Source organism: Macaca fascicularis, chromosome 15 (genome assembly GCF_037993035.2).
Source record: "Macaca fascicularis isolate 582-1 chromosome 15, T2T-MFA8v1.1".
In the NCBI taxonomy this organism is placed as follows: domain Eukaryota; kingdom Metazoa; phylum Chordata; class Mammalia; order Primates; family Cercopithecidae; genus Macaca; species Macaca fascicularis.
This window is the reverse complement of record NC_088389.1, coordinates 127724730-127741468: the sequence shown is the minus strand read 5'-3', so window position 1 is coordinate 127741468 and position 16739 is coordinate 127724730. Positions and strand designations below refer to the sequence as shown.

The following is a 16739-nucleotide window of genomic DNA, read 5'->3' as shown; positions in this document are numbered from 1 at the left end:
TCACCGCCTCAGCAGCACCAAAGTGTTGGAGTTACAGGCGTGGGTCACCGGGCCCACATATGTGTTATTCTGAAACACAGTTTTGGTTGCAGAGTATAGAACCCAATCACAAATCATGTAGCAAAAATGAAAAATGGCCTATTTAGGTGAAAATTATTACATTGTTTACATTAAATCTTTACATGCTAGAGGAAAACAACACAATTGGCTGAGTGCTGCCAAGTTCCTGACATTATCAAACCTTCCTTCAAAGTTCAACAAACAGAATCAACTGTCTTAGAATCCACGTTGTGGAAACCATTGCACCAAGACTCCTACTTCCAGAATTAGTTCAGACACCACCCACCTGGTTTCCAGTCCTTATTTGGCACCCCAACATTTAACATTATCTTTTCTTTCTTTCTTTTTTCAAATTTTTTTTCTGAGACAGAGTCTCACTCGGTGGCCCAGGCTGGAGCGCAGTAGCATGATCTCAGCTCAGTTCACCGCAACCTCCGCCTCCCTAGTTCAAGCGATTCTTGTGCTTCAGCCTCGCGAGTAGCTGGGATTACAGGCACGTGCCATCACGCCCTTAACACTATCTTGTCCATGGCTTTGATATTTGCCTCTTGTGCCTCAGTTGTGAATAATGCATGTTGAAGTTCCAGGCACTGGGCTAACTCCTTAGCCTGGGTTATTTCCTTTGATTCTCACAGTGATCTTATGTAATCCACAGTGGTAATACTCTACTTTCACAGATACAGGAACTCACGCACAGAGCCATCTCTTCTAGTGGAGGGTGGAACCTGACTTCAACTCCATTCACAGTGGCTTCGTACTTACAGTGTTCTTGCTCCTGGCCGGGCTGATGACTTGGAGATAGGGCACAGGGTAAGGTGATCCCAGAGGCTTCTACACTCTCATCACCACATTACTTTCCCATTAAAACATTCCTGCTGAGGAAATGTCAGTTGAATTAGAGAAGAGAACAATGAGAATTTTTTTGTGCCAGAAACACTTTAAGAAATGGAGCAGATAATAGTGCAGGGCTTTGATCTGCCACCCCGAAGGGGAATAGGCCAAGGAAGGGATGGCTGCAGGGATGGAAATTCATGGAAAAAGGGAAATGTATTATAAATGCTGCAGGGAATCTGCCCCTTCTACCCCTGACATGCTCACTCCCTAGGCTCTGCTGAAAGAATGCACCTAGGAGGACATGTTTGTACTAGAGCCTCCATTGCTAGCCACACTAATTGAACCAGGGATGGTAGCCTGACCCTAGCTGAACGAATCAAACTATTGCTGGGGAATTTGGAATTGCAACACTGAGAGACTGTAACACCTCTATACAACAGGAGCTAAAGCCCTCATGCCAACTGGAGTTATGGGGGGAAGAAAAAAATGTAAGTAGCAAAGAAAGTTGGCTGGCAGAGAAAAGCAAAATGAGGTTGAAAGGCTATTATTTATTATGTGAGAGAGAGAGGAGCTTCCATTCCTTATTTTTTATTTTTAAGCCCAATTTTAAGGTAAACTGACTATATTTTTTTTTCTGTTCTTAGTGGTCCACAAGATTCCCCCATATCCTTGCAACAATCACCCCTTTACCTATGCTGACTTCAGTGAGTTTCTCTCCCTCACTGCAAAGCAAGCCCTGACTAAGAACCTGGAGGTGGCAGCTCTTCATTGTGTCACTGGGCATCAGCACTTTGACTGAGCCTAATTTAATTGATAAATTAATCAATAGACACCTAATGCGAGATTACTATAGGGAACAAAAAAATAGCTTTTCCGTACCCATCCTAGGTTCATGGCTGAGGCCTCCATGATAAAAGACAGATTAACAAGAGCAAAGCATAGATGTTGCATGTAAGTTTCCCATGACATAGGAGCCTTCCTAAGGAAAGGAAGACCCAGAGCAGCTGTTAAACTTGTGTGTTTCTATGCTGGGTTTCATGAAGAGTGACAGTTGTGGGGAGATATAGTTGAACAAAGATGGGAATAAACTGGGGGAGAATTTAGCAAGGTTTATTTGTTCAGATTTTTCTCTGTAACCCTTCAGTCTTCAGAGATAAGAAAGTACCTTTCCGGTGGATACAGTACTGTGGATATAGGCAGCACTTCTTACATGAGGGTCTTAGGACCTGCTTCATGGAAAGTTCAGAAAATCATTCCAAGGTTTTATGACCTGCATCAGGAGAAAGGAGAGGAGAGAAGGTGAGAGTGACCTTCCAGCTTCTGCCATGTTTTCAAATGTCAGTATGCCATATTTAGGAGTGGCATGTTCTGCACACAATCACTACCAAGCATAAAGCACAAAGCTAGGCTGTATGAAAGACACAGATCTAAGTATTTTAGAGTTAAAAGAAAGCAGGAGTTGTCTAGAATTTTGGATTTGGAGTGGAGGGGGCCAGTAAAATGTCCATAATATTAGAAGTTAACAGAGTTAACAACTTTTTATTTGGTCAAGTAAAGACCTTAGGAGAAAAAAGTCTGCCATAATTATAATTTCATTTTTTAAGAAATGTATTTTTAACTTTAAGATGAAGGAAAAAAGTCTCAAAGAGCAGTCTTCTAAATTGAATAAGTTTTATTTCATGAAAAACTCATTACATTGTTTTTATTCATCTCATTTTACCACTTCCTCCCCTTGTTAGTATCAGAACACTGCTTTTATTTAGCATGGCAATGTGCCCAATAAAAGGGACCACCTTCCCCAGACTCCATTCTGACTAGGGGTGGCCAGCAACTCAGCTGTCGCCAGTGAGAGAGAAAAGGTGGAAAGACCAGAGGCCAGGAGATATTTAGCCTTCTTCCCCTCTCTCCTGCTTCCTAGTTAGAATAAGGGCTGAAGGGCTTAAGTTCCAGTCATCCTGGACTGTAAACAACTCTTAAAGATGATAGTCATGGAATGAGGATGGCAGAGAAAAAAAAAAAAAAAGGGCTGGGCACAGTGGCTCATGCCTGTAATCCCAGCACTTTGGGAGGCTAAGGCGGGTGGATTATCTGAGGTCAGAAGTTTGAGACCAGCCTGACTACCATGGAGAAACCCCATCTCTACTAAAAAAAAAAACAAAATTAACCAGGCATGGTGGCGCATGTCTGTAATCCCAGGTACTTGGGAGGCTGAGGCAGGAGAATCACTTGAACCTGGGGGGCGGAGGTTACAGTGAGGCGAGATCGCGCCATTGCACTCCAGCCTGGGCAACAAGAGTGAAACGCTGTCTCAAAAAAAAAAAAAAAAAAAAAAAAAAAAAAGAAAGAAAACAAGAAAAAGAAAAAAGAGAAAAAAAGGAGGACCCTGGGTCCCTAGTAATCATGAGAGTTACCTGGCTTGCCTAACTCTGGACTTTATAATTGCAAAAACCTCAAATATCTGCGACAGGTCTCAGTTAATTTAGAAAGTTTATTTTGCCAGCAGGGCACAGTGGCTCACGCCTGTAATCCCAACACTTTGGGAGGCCGAGGCGGGCGGATCACGAGGTCAGTAGATTGAGACCATGGTGACTAACACAGTGAAACCCCACCTCTACTAAAAATACAAAAAACTAGCCAGGCGAGGTGGCGGCACCTGTAGTCCCAGCTACTGGGGAGGCTGAGGCAGGAGAATGGCGTGAACCCAGGAGGCAGAGCTTGCAGTGAGCCAAGATCGTGCCACTGCACTCCAGCCTGGGTGACAAAGCAAGACTCCATCTCAAAAAAAAAAAAAGAAAGTTTATTTTGCCAAGGTTGAGGACACACACCCATAACACAGGCTCAGAGGTCCTGATGACATGTGCCCAACGTGATCAGAACACAGTTTGGTTTTATACATTTTAGGAAGACATGAGACAGCAATGAACATATGTAAGATAAATATTGTTTTGGTCCAGGAAAGGCAGGATGACTCAAAGCAAAGGTGGGACAACTTGAAGTGGGGAGGGGGCTTCCAGGTCATAGGTAGATAAGAGACAAATGGGTGCATTCTTTTGAGTTTCTGTTGACCCTCTCCAAAGGAGGCAATCAGATATACATTTATTTCGGTGAGCAGAGGGGTGACTTTGAATAGAATGGGAGGCAAGTTTACCCTAAGCAGTTCCCAGTTTGACTTTTCCCTTTACCTTAGTGATCTTGGGGCCCCCAGATTTATTTTCCTTCCATATTTCCCCCCTTTTCTTTTTAGAAATATTTAGTAGAAGTAATTTTAGAAGAAAATGAGTCTCTGGTCTCAACTTTTGTCTGATCTCTGATGGCTAGCATGGTTTATTCCTCAATGGGTAGGTCCCGAGTTATTAGGAAAGTTCATTTTTACCAGGTTGTGAAATGTTATGTTTTATGAAGAGAAAATAGCGGGAGGAAAGGGAAGAAAACAACAACAAACAAAAGAACAAGCTTGGAAAATGGGTACAGGCCATATGATTCTGAAGTGCATACATCAGTAGGTAGGCATGAAAGTGGATTATGTATGTAAATAGGTTGCTGTTATTTTCTTCTGAAGTTTAAGTTGTCTAGCTTCAGTTTGCAGGGCTTTACAAAAGTGCAGCTTAATTTTCAGTGACTCCAAATTAGGAAAAATGGGGGGTAAAAGAAGGAAAAAATGAAAACATGATTTTGAAGACTTATAGCCAAGGAAAATTAGAATTCGGCCCAAACTATAGAAAATAATAAACATTGGAAAGCATTAGGCAAGACTCAAATGTAACAACAGGTGTGCTATAGTTTTTGAAACATAATTTTTCTCTCTCCAGTTTCCCATTTTTACTACAGCCAAATCATGGTAGGACTGATTTGCTTTATTACACTTGAAATGACAATTTGTATACAGTGGAGCAAGAATAATTATTTGTTTACATAGCCTTTTAAATTGTCTTTGATGGAACTTTGTTCCATAGAAGGAATCTCAGATAAGACTTTTTTAAAGCCAAGCCATGGATTTATACCATCAAATACCTATGAGTTGGTGAATTTCTCTACTTCTAAGGTTCCAAGATAAACTTGGGGCTCCTGGGCCTGTCAGAAAGTTACATTATTTACTTACCACAGGTCACGAACCCTGTACAGGGGCTGTGTAGACAAGGTATGAGGCCTGTTTTCCCAAGGGGCTTTTATTGGCTCCATAAGTCAAGTTTGATTCCTTAAAGGAAAGCACATCATTCCAGTCAAAGCCTAGGTAAAATAACCAGTTTCACCAATTGTGTTCTGTTATAAATGAAGACATATTCTTATTGCACTTATGCAAATAACTGTATTGCCATAAGTTAAGAATATTCACAAATGGTTTCCAAATTCTGGAGAAATCAGGTAGACAGAAACAAATATGTTCTAAATTTTGTTCACAGAAGTGTACTAAATTGTTAAAAGCTGTTAATAGCTCAAAAAAAGTTTCTCTGACTCTAAAGAAACAAAACAAAGGATGAGAAATGTTGTAAGCAAAAAGTCAAAAAGATTACTTTAGTTTTCTATTAGTTCAATCCATGTAGTTAATTTCTGTTCTGCTTGATATTCATAAACATTTCAGTTCTCCATGAATCCCAAAAGTTTTTCTCCTATTCTGATGTCACAATTTCCAAAGTTATCAGAAACTTATATTCAAGAGCACCTGTTAGAGTTTTATAGCTGATTATAAAGCCACCTTCTAAAGAGGACCAAAATGAGACAATTGTCTGAGGATGACAAAAAGTTTTAGGGCAGCCATAGTCAAAGACGCAGTTGACAAGGAAATTTGTTATCTCTGTGGCACATAATAATCTAACTTAACAATTATAATTATTACTGATAATGTACAGTAAGACATATCAGAATCATAGGCGTTTCCCCTAATTTTGGAACACATACCAATAACATAATTATACAAATACAGCCCAAAGAAAACTAAACACCATTTCACATTTGACAATGTTTCCTGTATAATTTTTATACCAATAAGCCAAATTATGTCATTTTTGGACTTTAGGGATTAGATCAGAAAAAGACATTTATCATTTGATTTTAGAAAGTTTGTCAAATATCAAAGGTTTAAAACACTTGATATCACACATCACTGTAAAATAAGTCATTCATTTGACCAAAGTGATAACTCAAGAATTTCCAAAAAAGGTGAAAACCTTCATTCTTTGAGAGAGGAGACTTAATTTTTCAAACAATAAGTCCTAATAAAAACAGCATGAAGCCAACTAAATTTTTTTCAAAATTTTATGAACAATCTATAAGATTTTTATCTTGACCATAAGATATAACCTACATAAGCCTTTTATAACCTTCATAACCTTTATTAAGGAGGTGGTTAATGCTTCAAGAAAACCTTGTTAATCTGACAGAGTGGTGCATATGATGGTCTTGCATCAGAGTGCCTTTAACATTAATGGTTAATTTACAGAAAAACTGACCTTATCTTATCTCTCAAAATTGGCCCTTACCCTCTCACACACCCACATCTTCTGCAATAGTCCCCGATCCTTGAGTTGTGGAATAGCTTTAATTTCTGACCCTGTGTCTCAGGAATGCAGTTTGTTTTGATAGATATTTTCTATGAGGCCTGAAGATGAGGCTTTAATTGCTGTCAGAGTTTAAGATTTAGCAGGATTTGGTGTCCTTTTAGACCCAGTACTGGAAGCCCTGTAACTCAATGTCAAAAGGATTTTAAAAGCCCATACAGAAAGATACAAGGATGTAATAACCTTAATTTAAAAAAATACATTTTAATCTCTTTTTTTTTCCTAAGGAAACCAAAAACTTAATAATAATGGCATAGGAATTGTTTCAATAAACCATAAAACCTATTAGGCCAGTTCCTAAAAGGCAAAAGAGAAGAGCTTCTGCACTGCACAGAATATTATGTTGGAAGAAAACATTTCCCTTACACCTTTAAGAAAATATTGTTAGCATCAGGCCACAACAAACAGAACTTGAGGAAAAAAACCTTATATTACTTGAAAGATGAGTTGGAGAGTGTTACTATATCTCAACGTTTCAAAGAGGAGAGAAAACCAAAAATGGCAAGGTGCAATAAAAGTTGAAAATCAGGTTAAAACAAAAATTAACATCTCTAGGCTGGGCGCAGTGATTCACACCTGTAATCCCAGCACTTTGGGAGGCCAACACGGGTGGATCATGAGATCAGGAGTTTGAGACCAGCCTGGCTAGCATGGTGAAACCCCTCTCTACTAAAAATACAAAAAATATGCCGGGCATGGTGGTACGTGCCTGTGATCCCAGCTACTCGGGAGGTTGAGGCAGGAAAATTACTTGAATCTGGGAGGTGGAGATTGCAGTGAGCCAAGATCATGCCACTGCACTCCAGCCTGAGCGACGAGCCAGACTCTGTCTCAAAAAAAAAAAAAGAAAAAGAAATCTCTTGTAATTTATTAAAAGTAAGTCAACCCCTCAAGAAAATTTCATTGTTCTGGCCGGGCGCGGTGGCTCAAGCCTGTAATCCCAGCACTTTGGGAGGCCGAGACAGGCGGATCACGAGGTCAGGAGATCGAGACCATCCTGGCTAACACAGTGAAACCCCGTCTCTACTAAAAAATACAAAAAAGTAGCTGGGTGAGGTGGCGGGCGCCTGTAGTCCCAGCTACTCGGGAGGCTGAGGCAGAAGAATGGCATAAACCTGGGAGGCGGAGCTTGCAGTGAGCTGAGATCCGGCCACTGCACCCCAGCCTGGGCGGCAGAGCAAGACTCCATCTCAAAAAAAAAAAAAAAAAAAAAAGAAAATTTCATTGTTCTGACCGGGCATGGTGGTGCATGCCTATAATCCCAGCACTCTGGGAGGCCGAGGTGGGCAGATCACGAGGTCAAGAGATCAAGACTATTGTGGCCAATATGGAGAAACCCTGTCTCTACTAAAAATACGAAAACTAGCTGGGCGTGGTGGTGCGTGCCTATAGTCCCAGCTACTTGGGAGGCTGAGGCAGGAGAATCGCTTGAACCCAGAAGGTGGAGGTTGCAGTGAGCTGAGATTGTGCCACTGCACTCCAGCCTGGCAACACAGTGAGACTCCTGAGAAAAAAAAAAAATCCATTGTTCTAACCAACTGTTTAGTGTATAAGTGGTTTTTTGGGTTTTTTTTGTTTTTTTTTTTTACATCAAGCCCAATCTCTAGAAAGAACACTGCAATCTCCCTTTAATTAATAGACAATTTGATCATATAAAAGTTTTGGGTTTTTTAGGCCGGGCGCGGTGGCTCAAGCCTGTAATCCCAGCACTTTGGGAGGCCGAGGCGGGCGGATCACGAGGTCAGGAGATCGAGACCACAGTGAAACCCCGTCTCTACTAAAAAATACAAAAAATTAGCCGGGCGCGGTGGCGGGCGCCTGTAGTCCCAGCTACTCAGGAGGCTGAGGCAGGAGAATGGCGGGAACCCGGGAGGCGGAGCTTGCAGTGAGCCGAGATCGCGCCACTGCACTCCAGCCTGGGCAACAGCGTGAGACTCCGTCTCAAAAAAAAAAAAAAAAAAAAAAAAAAAAAAAAAAAAAAAAAAAAAAGTTTTGGGTTTTTTAATATAAATCCTCTTATTGTGACTTACACAGACTATTCATGACATGCTTAGACTTTCTGGTTTGTCCTGAACATCCCTCTTTGTTAAACAACCAGTCATTTTATTTTAGGACTAAATTTACCATACAAGATTCTTTCTCATATAAAATTATTTATCTTTAAGCTTCTTACCAAAAAAAAAAACCTCTTTATTTTTACAACCTGCATTACCTCTCTCTTATTTCCTGGCTCCTTTTACCTTGTTTTATATGTACCATTTATATAAGGTTTGAATTAGACAAAAATTGTTCACCTTTTTAAAAAGGACACACTTTTTTGAAATAATGTTTTCCTATAATATAGTTTTATTGGAAAATACCCAAATAATGAAATATCTATTATTTAATTTAATATAATTTTAGATTCTAAATTATGATGAGTTTGTCTACAAGTATTTATCCCATTACATTTGGTTAATTATTGTATTTTAATCATTTACCTAGATTATTTATGAAAACTACAATAGTCTTCATTTAAAGTTATGGAACTGCCATTGCAAAATTATAACTAACATAGTGAAAAAATCTGACCTAACTGACTCCATCTTGCTTCTAACTTCCAAGCTGTTCATGTTTATTCCTGGATATAGGCTGAGCTAACTTTGGGAGGAACTTAGTTTACAGTTTAGCTTTGAAACAAAGATGATAACAGTCCTTTCCCAAAACAAACCTTACTGCTTGTGGACTAGACTGCCTAAAGTCACAAGATTAGAAGTTATGGTAATCTTACTAAATTTAAGATGTAGCTATTTTCATTAAACCTATATCTATGTCGTATTTATTAAACTTACAGCCAGGTGCAGTGGCTCATGCCTGTAATCCCAGCATTTTTGGAGGCTGAGGTAGGCGGATCACTGGAAGTCAGGAGTTCAAGACAGCCTGGCCAACATGGTGAAACCCCATCTCTACTAAAAATACAAAAATTAGCTGGGTGTGGTGACTGGTGCCTGTAATCCCAGCTACCTGGGAGGCTGAGGCAGGAGAATCACTTGAGCCTGGAAAGTGGAGGTTGTAGTGAGCTGAGATCACACCACTGCACTCCAAACTGGGCAACAGAGAAAGACTTTGTCTAAAAAAAAAAAAAATTACATAAGCAAAGATCATTCTGTCTTGGGCTGGGGCTGGGTCTGTAATTTTGTAGCCCCTATGCCAAATTTTGACACCCTATAGGATTTGGCAGAGATAAGCATGAAATTGCTTGATTAACAAATGCAAACAAAAATATATACTGGCAATTCCCATTTCTAACATTACTTCACCAATAATTTCTTTTTTTTTTTTTGAGACGGAGTCTCGCTCTGTCGCCCAGGCTGAAGTGCAGTGGCCGGATCTCAGCTCACTGCAAGCTCCGCCCCCTGGGTTTACGCCATTCTCCTGCCTCAGCCTCCCGAGCAGCTGGGACTACAGGCGCGCGCCACCTTGCCCGGCTAGTTTTTTGTATTTTTTAGTAGAGGCGGGGTTTCACCGTGTTAGCCAAGATGGTCTCGATCTCCTGCCCTCGTGATCCGCCCGTCTCGGCCTCCCAAAGTGCTGGGATTACAGGCTTGAGCCACCGCGCCCGGCCCACCAATAATTTCAAAGCTAGTTTATTTATTAAAAGATTTTACTTAATTTATGTAAACTTGAAAAAGCATTTGACTAGTCTTCTTTTTTCCTGATAAAATATTTGGTTCAACCACCTTTACTTTCTTAAGCCAATTAATTGGAGTTCCTTTATATATTTTCAGTAGTGAAACACTGTGTACACAACACATAAATACATAGATGTGTTAGGCATGTCGATAGAAATACATCTCATAGATTCGTAAGAGCTTTTTCTTTTCCTATCTTAGACTTCCAAATTCTTTTTTCTTTTCTTTCTTTCTTTTTTTCCTTTTTTTTTTTTTTTTTTTAGACAGAGTCTCGCTGTGTCACTCAGGCTGAAGTACAGTGGCACAATCTCAGCCCACTGCAACCTCTGCCTCCCAGGATCAAGCGATTCTCCTGCCTCAGCCTCTCGAGTAGCTGGGATTACAGGTGTGCACCATGATGCCTGGCTAATTTTTGCATTTTTAGTAGAAATGGGGTTTCGCCATGTTAGCCTGGCTGGTCTCAAACTCCTGACCTCAGGTGATCCACCCACCTTGGCCTCCGAAAGTGCTGGGATTATAGGCATGAGCCACTGCGCCCAACCTTCAAATTCTTGATAACCTGTTTTCACTACCCTAGCCAGTTGTCAGCTAAGTAGCCTTAAATTTGCATATTAAAGGAACCAACTCAGGTGAAAATCAAATAGCAAGATTTACATCATATGGTACAAAGAGAAAAAGTCTGGTGTGCTAGAGGGAAATTTGATTTAATTGCCAATTAAACATGAAATTATAAATATCTTTTAAATACACACACACACACACACACACATACACCCTATAGCTTTTACTTCAGAACTTTTAGCCGTGAGATAAATACAAATTCACTGGCTTGCAAACAAAAAACCTGTTGGATTCAAACAGTGGTTTTTATCTTAATAGAAAAATAACAGCAGATTTAAAGCAGGCAGAAAATAAAATAACCGGGCACAGTTGCTCATGCCTATAATCCCAGCACTTTGGGAGGCCGAGGCAGGTGAATCATGAGGTCAGGAGATAGAGACCATCCTGGCTAACACAGTGAAACCCCTGTCTCTACTAAAAAATACAAAAAATTAGCCAGGGGTGGTGGCAGGTGCCTGTAGTCCCAGCTAATCGAGAGGCTGTGGCAGGAGAACGGTGTGAACCCGGGGAGGCAGAGCTTGCAGTGAGCTGAGATCACGCCACTGCACTCCAGCCTGGGCGAGAGAGCAAGACTCTGTCTCAAAAAAAAAGTAAAGAAAATAGAGAAAAAAAGAAAAGAAAATAGAGGAAAAAAGAAGAGAAAATAGATGAAGAAAGAACTTAGGAACTCTACAGCTTGCAGATCAACCTTAGGGCTCTTTTTCCTTAAAGTAATTGTGCATAAAGACCATATTAGTTCCATTTTACATAGACTATGGCAAGTAGGGGTGCTATAAATCTACAAAGTGCTCGAAAGGGGGTCATTCTCCTTGTTTTCTCCTCATTCTTAGATTATGGTTTCCCACTTCTTTTCTTAAAAGGAGGAACCGAGCTGTGAGCTGTGGCCTAGGTTTTTGCGTGGTGGATTGATATGTGCTGCTTGTGGGCAGGACTACACAGTGTGTCACCACAGAGTTATTTCCACCCTTTCACGTGTCTTGTTTTCTCTCTCCAGACATCCCTGGCCTCTGAGAGGGATCAAAATGCTGAATGATCAGCCCTTATATGTGCTTCCTGGGCAGGCCTTTTTTTAAAATTAATTTTTGTTGGGGATTTCCCTGTAGGGCCACTGCACATAAGCCCCTCCCCCTCCATCACCTAGGGGCACCTTTCAGCTGGGAGAAGCAAATGCTCTTTCTCTTTGGTACTGAAGAAAACTCAATCTCTCATTTACCTATGAAAACAACAGTTCAGTTCCTCACGCAAATGCATACAGACGAACTGAATCAAGATTAATTTCGGGAGAAAAGGCAATAGAGAAGACCCTTTAGAATGCATCTCCTAACTAGAATTAGGATCCTTAAACATCTTTCTAGGAGAGAAATAAAAAACAACAGCTAAGACCACTTCCTGTAAACTGTGTTCAGCCACCCCTATTTTGTAGCTCTTGTCCGCCATTACACACGCCAAGGGCAAATCCTCTCACAGTACAAGGTCATCTCTGGTACCCCCAAAGCGAAAGAGGCCAGGCCATGCAATAGAGGAAAACAGCACTCTAGACCTAAGAAGAATCTGCCCATGACTCTTGAAAGTCCACAAAGAAAATAGAACAGCCCAAAAGGGCTGAGTGACACCTTTGTTCTGAATTCTTTAAAGAGGTTCCAGTCATTAGAAGCCTTTTCTAGAATGTTTTTTTTTTTTTTTTTTTTTTTTGGTACTGCAGATGGCAAAGGGGGAAGGAAGTCCAGGTTGGAAGAAAAGTAAACAAAAGAAATTTGTTTTTGTATTAAGGCAGAAAGCAAACACAACATGGATTTTTGCTTCCCCCGCCTCCCTCTTTTGCAGCTGCAAGGAATTTTAGCCAAATTAGAGAGGGTTTGTTACCCATAATTTGGAATTCTCACTCGGATTTGACCAGTCACGTAGAGTTGGTCAAATCTGATGGGAGAAAAACCGGAACAAACAACAACAAACCCAACAATACAATCACTGAGCACTCTAACGGTCAGGAGAAATTAAGGCCAGCTGGTTGCTGAGCTTTAGCCAAGCCAAAACCCCACTTCAGATACCGACCTGGAGATAGGTCTCAGGCTGAAGACTGCTTTCAACCGTCCTAGAAGCAGGGAAAGAAAACCCAAATTCTTCTTCCCGCCTGAGAGTGCGCTCAAACTTCATAAAGGAGTGACCTGCCTTCCGTCAGCATGGGAGCAGTACATCTTGCCTTCCTTGTTGGAAGCAAGTTAAGACTCTTAAAAAAAAAAAAAAAAAAGAGAGAGTTGTATAGCAAAATAAAAATAAACTTTACATCACAACCAAATTTCGGGACACCAGGGATTCTCTGGAGGTGGGTGCCCCCAGACCTCAGCAAATTGTCCTATTGGTTTGAACCATAAATTTGGCTCATGCTGGTCCCAAGCCCCAATGGGAGATTTGTCAAACGTCACAGGCATCTCCATTCAGAATCCCTCTGTGGTTACCAAAATGTGAACTCCAAATATCTGAGACAAGTCTCAGTTAATTTAGAAAGTTTATTTTGCCAGGGTTGAGGACACGCACCCATGACACAGCCTCAGGAGGTCCTGACGACAGGTGCCTGAGGTGGTCAGAGCACGGTGTGGTTTCATACATTTTAGGGAGACATGAGACATCAATCCACCTATGTGAAATGAATATTGGTTTGGTCCAGAAAAAGGTGGGACAACTCGAAGCAGGCAGGGGTCTTCCAGGTCATAGGTAGATAAGAGACAAATGAGTGCTTTTTTTTTTTTATTTTCTGAGATGGCATCTCACTTCCTCACTGAGGCTGGAGTGCAGTGGTGCAATCTTGGCTCACTGCAACCTCATCCCCCAGGTTCAAGTCACTCTCCTGCCTCAGCTTCCCAAGGAACTGGGATTACAGGCGCCCACTACGACACCCGGCTAATTTTTGCGTTTTTGGTGGAGTGGGGTTTCACCACGTTGGCTGTGGCTGGGCTGGTCTTGAACTCGCGATTACAAGTGATCACTCACTCTGCCTCCCACAGTGCTAAGATGACCAGCGTGAGCCACCGTGTCTGGCCACGTGCATTCTGTCGAGTTTCTGATTGTCCTGCCAAAGGAGGCAAGCAGATAGGCATTTACCTCCCTGAGCAGAGCGGCGGCTTTATATAGCATGAGAAGCAGGTTTGTTCTAAGCAGTTCCCAGCTTGACCTTCCACTTTAGCTTAGTGATTTGGGACCCCAATGTTTCCAGAGTTGGTTCCTTCCACTGGGTCTCCTCCTGCTGTTGGGTTCGTGGGCTCACTGACTTCAAGAATGGAGCCGCAGACCTTCACGGTGAATGTGACAGCTCTGGAAGAGGGCACGGACCCAAAGAGGGAGCAGCAGCCAGGTTTATTGGAAACAGCAAAAAGACCCCAACGGGTTGCCGCTGCTGGCGGGGGCGGGGGCTAGGGGGGCGGGGGGGGGGGGGTGGCCAGTTTTTATTCCCTTATTTGTCCCCTCCCATGTTCTGTTTCTGTCCTATGAGAGTGCTCTTTTTTCAATCCTCCCCACAATTGGCCACTTCTACGATCCTGCTGATTGATCCATTTTACAGAGCGCTGATTGGTGCGTTTTAAAGAGCGCTGATTGGTGCGTTTTAAAGAGCACTGATTGGTGCGTTTTACAGAGCACTGATTGGTGCGTTTTAAAGAGGGCTGATTGGTGCGTTTTACAGAGCGCTGATTGGTGCGTTTTAAAGAGCGCTGATTGGTGCGTTTTACAGAGCGCTGATTGGTGCATTTTACAGAGCACTGATTGGTGCATTTCACAGAGCACTGATTTCGGAGCACAGTGCATTTCACAGTCCTCTTGCTAGCCACAGAGTGCTGATTGGTGAGTTTTACAAGCCTAGCTACAGAGTGCGGATTGGTGCATTTTACAATCTTCTTGTAGGACAGAAAAGTTCTCCAAGTTCCCGCTCAACCCAGGAAGTCCAGCTGACTTCACCTCTCACCAAGATTTTTCTTTCACATAATAAAGACAAACAAATTTCTATTTTGGTTAAATTACTGTTATTTCAGGTCTCTGTGGCTGGCAGCAGAACTCAGCCAAAGCACTATAGTAGGGTCTGGGGTTAACGGGATGAAAAAAAAAAAAAAAGGAAAAAAGCATGTTCTATGCCCTTGTGAAGCTTAGCGGAGTGAAGGGAATTTTCCTTTAATTTATTGAAGTCTGCTTTTCCTGCAGCATAAATCAATAGATATATAGTTGTCAAAATTAGTAAGCCCAAGAAAGTAGCAAGTTTCATTCTGAAAAAGAGGCTGTGGGAGGACCTAAACCAGACCAGGAGGCAAGAAGAGTAAACTCTCTTGCCTACTTACTAAAATTCCGTGAATATTGTGGAATGGAGGGAAAAAACTATCCTTGTGCAATCTAACAGAATTCCCAGAAAATAAAAATCTGTCATTTTTCCATTGAGCAATGACACACAGTTTCAAAAGAACCTTAAGCTAGTTTTAGTCCAATTCTTTAGTTCAGTAAAAAATGCATTCTTACTCAGTGCATGCCTCCCACGAACTATGATGTGTTGTAACTAATGTAACACATTTTTATTGCCTGCAGAAAGTAGTAAGTTACATTTTTAAATGAGCACGTCTTAAAAATAGTTTCCCTCATATTTCATAGTGATTCATTTAGCATGAAATTAATATTAACTGCTAACAATAAGCACTTAAAAATTCAAATTGAAAAGGAAAGTATGCACATTTGTGATTTCATTAATTCTGGCAACCGTTAAGTCAAAAATAAGTAAATTTCGTCCCACTCTTGCATCTGTTTCAGATTGACTCTTTAATTGCCTAATGTTTTCTAAGCCTAGTTTCATTATTTTATGTATAATATTAATGTGCTAAATTAAGGTTTTAGTACACCCAAGTCATACAATAAAATAAGTGTTACACGATAAAGGAACAAACTTCAAACATAATATCAACATGCATATATATTTACTTGCATACCTTAAACTCTATGATCTATAAGGACAAGTGAAAGAAATTAACATTTAATAAGCACCTACTATGTGTCAGGCACTTTATGCTTATTATCTCATTTGATATTATTTCTCTGACATAATTTCACCACATGTAAATGTAATAAAAGTGTCACTGTCATTTTGCACGTCAATAAAGTCAATGCATTAGAAGAAACCTGTTTACTAGGCCGGGCGTGGTGGCTCATGTCTGTAATCCTAGCACTTTGGGAGGCCGAGGCAGGCGACTCACCTGAGATCAGGAGTTCCAGACCAGCCTGCCCAACATGGTGGAACCCCATCTCTACTAAAAATACAAAAATTAGCCAGGTGTGGTGTCAGGCGCTTGTAATCCCAGCTACTCAGGAGACTGAGGCAGGAGAATCGCTTGAACCCAGGAGGTGGAGGTTGCAGTGAGTCAAGATCCCGCCGTTGCACTCCAGCCTGGGGGACAAGAGTGAGACTTCGTGTCGAAAAAAAAAAAGAAGAAGAAATCTGTTTACTAAAAATTTCAGGACAGCAAGTGACAGAATAGCTTTAATAGAAAACAACTTCCTTGGGCTGGGCGTGGTGGCTCACACCTGTAATTCCAGCACTTTGGGAGGCCAAGGTGGGGGGATCATGAGGTCAGGAGTTCCAGACCAGCCTGGCCAACGTGGTGAAACCCCATCTCTACTAAAAATACAAAAATTAGCTGGGCATGTTGGTGCATGCCTGTAATCCTAGCTACTCAGGAGGCTGAGGCAGGAGAATTGCTTGAACACGGGAGGCAGAGGTTGCAGTTAGCTGAGATCGCACCACTGCACTTCAGCCTAGGTGACAGAGTCAGACTCCATCTAAAAACAAACAAACAAACAAAAACTTCCTTTTGTTTATATTGGAAACTCTCAAAACTTTAGAAGCGTTTTCATGATTCCCGCCTTAAGTGTGTTTACCATCTGTGTTAGTTCCCTATTGCTGCTGCAACAAATCACCCATCGCTTTATGGGTTGGTAACAAACCAACCCCATTATGTTGTAATTTAGTCTT

The 16739-nt window shown here is 41.3% G+C and overlaps 1 long non-coding RNA gene across 4 annotated transcripts in view; it reads right to left on the bottom strand.

Annotated features, from left to right (window-relative positions):
• Positions 1–141: 141 nt before the first annotated feature.
• The window catches only part of LOC123569064 (uncharacterized), a 104252-nt gene continuing 87654 nt past the window's right edge, over positions 142–16739 (bottom strand). Inside the window, exons 2-5 of one of the 4 annotated variants that reach the window (XR_010581671.2) lie at positions 12794–12968; positions 4994–5089; positions 2060–2164; positions 142–935 (exon numbers count right to left, since the gene is read on the bottom strand). This is a non-coding gene — a long non-coding RNA (uncharacterized lncRNA). Of the gene's footprint in view, positions 936–1983; positions 2165–4993; positions 5090–12793; positions 12969–15963; positions 16167–16739 lie in introns of those variants that run through there. The other 3 variants (XR_010581670.2, XR_010581672.1, XR_012424954.1) reach the window with 3 other exon arrangements.